The following is a 3,290-nucleotide window of genomic DNA, read 5'->3' on the forward strand; positions in this document are numbered from 1 at the left end:
GCATCCAGACTGCCTCTGTGCCTCCCAGCGTTCCTGCCTGCTACGCGCGGACCCAGGCGGCCGTCTGGTCAGGTACTGTCAGGGCCCGCCGTTGATTTGTGATCTAACGGATCGCAGCGGGGCGCGCACCAGGTCGGGGTGAATCTGAGAGCATTTCCAGGCAGCCCGACTGCCTCCATGCCTCCCGGTGTCCCTGCATGCCCCGCACGTCCCCAGGTGACCGTCTGGTCAGATATTGTCAGAGGCCCGCGTAGCGCAGCGGAGGGCGCCGTTGACACGCGTAGCAGGTCGGACCGACTCTGAGAGCATTTCCACGCAGCAGAGCTGCCTCCGTGCCTGCCAGCGTATCTGACTGGCCCTCGCGACCCCAGAAGGCTTGCTAGACCAGTCCTGTCATGGCCCGCCACTGTGTGTTGTTACGACGGAGCACAGCGGAGCGCAGAGGAGAGCACCGAGGCAGCGCACAGCAGGTCGGAGTGAAACCGAGGCCATATCCACGCAGCCAGACTGCCTCTGTGTCTCCCTGCGATCCTGCCTGCTCCGCGCGGACCCAGGCGACTGTCTGGTCAGGTACTGTCAGGGCCCGCCGTTGATTTGTGATCTAACGGAGCGCAGCGGTGCGCGCCGCAGGTCGGAGTGAAACTGACGGCGTTTCCAGGCAGCCCTACTTCCTTCGTGGCTCACGGTGTCCCTGCATGCCACGCACGTCCCCAGGCGGCCGTCTAGACAGGTTGTGTCAGGGCCCGCCATTGTGTTATGGTCCGACGGAGCGCAGCGGAGCGCGCCATTGCCACGCGTAGCAGGTCGGACTAACTCTGAGAGCATTTCCATGCAGCAAGGTTCCCTCCAGCCTCCCAGCGTACCTGTGTGCCCCTCGTGACTCCAGACGGCTGGCTAGTCCAGTCCTTTCAGGGCCCGCCACTGTGTGTTGTTACGACGGAGCGCACCGGAGCGCAGAGGAGCGCGCTGAGGCAGCGCACAGCAGGTCGGAGTGAATGTGAGGCCATATCCACGCATCCAGACTGCCTCTGTGCCTCCCCGCGTTCCTGCCTGCTCCGCGCGGCCCCAGGTGGCCGTGTGGTCAGGTACTGTCAGGGGCCCGCAGGTCGGAGTGAATCTGANTCTTGACTTGTAAACTATTGCTAACTTCTTGGTCAATGAAGACTGTATCGCTTTGGGTATCAAGCAGCGCATAAACAAGTCTTTCCATACCTGGATTACTGACAGAGGAAACCCACACTGGCACGATCATTGAGGTGCTGGTAGATGGCTCCTTGGTTGTCGCATTCAGAGACAACGTGGTTGCTGTTTCCTCTGCGGTACTTTGATTTGAGACCGACGTGTTTTTGGCTTTAATGTAGCTGTCATCATGGAGAAGTGTAGGATGTCTTCCCTTACAGTTGTCACATGAATGTCTGTTGCGGCAGTCCCTTGCACTATGGCCTGCCCTCAGGCAGCCATAGCAAAGTTTCTTTTCCTTCACGTATTTCCGTTGTTCCTCCAGAACTTTCTCTTTGAACTCAGGACAGCGATGAAGATAATGTTTACTGTCTTGACAAAACAAACATGGTGGTTTTAAACCTGTCTTTAACTGTGCCTGAGTTTCAGTCCCTGTGACTGCTTGGGTGTGATAAACACTGGATTTACACTTCCTTTCTTTTGAACGATGTTTCTCTGAGTTAGTCTCTGATGAGTGGAGCGCGTGGAATGAAGTGATGGGATTACACGCAATCTCGGCCTCTGTTTCAACGAAGAAGACAAGACAAACTCCTGGAAGGTGGGAATCTCTCATGACTTGAGTGACTTTACGGTTCCACTGTGATGCTGCCCAGTCAGGCAGCTTCTGAATCAGTTTCTGATTTTCCTCACAATCATTCAGAATGTCGAGACCTTTAACATAAGGTATGGCTTCCAGACATGCATGTAAGAAATCTGCAAATGCTCTGAGTCCCACAGCATCTCTTGGATGGATCTTCGGCCAGTTTGCTAGTTTCTCCCTGAATGCTCTCTGTATAACAAAAGGCTGACCATACCGTTGGTTAAGATGTTTCCATGCATCTCTGTAGGCTTCTTCATCATTTCTATAAAATATGCCATCAAGTGTCTTTCGAGCTGGACCTGCTACATATTTTTTCAAATAATGCAATTTGTCAGCTGAAGCAATGTTCTTTTTATCTATGAGTGATGTGAAGGACGCCTTCCATTCAATGAACTGGATAGGGTCACCAGTAAATACAGACGGTTCTGGCATTGGGAGCCTGCTCAGAGCTATGCTATCTTGGACTGCTTGAGCCAGATAACTCACATCTGTCCGTACAGGTGATGCTGCAATTGATGCTGCAACATTAGTGGGTTGCTGGATGAAGGTTGAAGACACAGGTTGTTCAGGATTCACATGTTGTTGCTCCCTTGTGCCATGATCAACAGAATGAGCACTAGCTTCCTGCATAACTTCCTGATCATAGGTTGTAAGCCTAGCTCGTGCGGCTCTTATGTCCTTCTCTGCCTTTAGTCTTTCCAACTCACGTTTTTGAGCTTCAAGTTCTCTCCTCTGTTGTTCCTCTAGAAGTTGAATCTTTTCCCTTTGTTTCTCCTCCTCCAATAACACTTCATACTCTGCCTCCTTTGCTGCTAAATCTGCTGCAGCGTCTGCTCTTTTTGCTGCTATGACAGAGTGTTGGCTGGAACCTTTACTGGAGTGTTGACTTGAATATGAGGCTGTGGATCCATAGATGGAGCGTGCATAATCGCTGTTAAGAAGCTCATGAAGTCGTTGCTTTACTGCTTCACTATCAAATTCTCCATCAATGCCTGATAGCCTTTCAAAAGCAATCTTAACAATGTCCCTTGTCACAGACTCACATGCATCAATACGACGTCTTGTCTCACTAGATGGAGTGAGGTGAGCTCTGATTTCCGTATATATGTTTATAACACTGTTCTTTCGTTCTTCTAGTGTGTCTATAAGAGCTGCAATGTCATTTTCGGGAATGTTTAGCTTTAGCTGTGCTCTGGCCTTACGTGCCTGGGTCTTCCATAGTTCATAGATGTGAGTCAACCTTTTCTCCCTTTTGTGAGCCTCCTCCTCATGAAATGCAAACATCTTCTCCGTGGGATTCCGTAGGCGACCAGAGCGACGAAGTTCCTCCTCTTCCTTATCCTTTTCCATTGTTTGTTCGGGGTCTTTGTCGTCTGGAGGTAAGTTTGCTGATGCTTCCATGTTGTGAGCAGGTGCCACAATCCTTGACCATCACATCTAGTCCCTCTGCAGTTGTCCTTGGTCAGCGGCG

Source organism: Stegastes partitus, unplaced genomic scaffold (assembly GCF_000690725.1).
Source record: "Stegastes partitus isolate 25-593 unplaced genomic scaffold, Stegastes_partitus-1.0.2 Scaffold398, whole genome shotgun sequence".
NCBI lineage: Eukaryota > Metazoa > Chordata > Actinopteri > Pomacentridae > Stegastes > Stegastes partitus.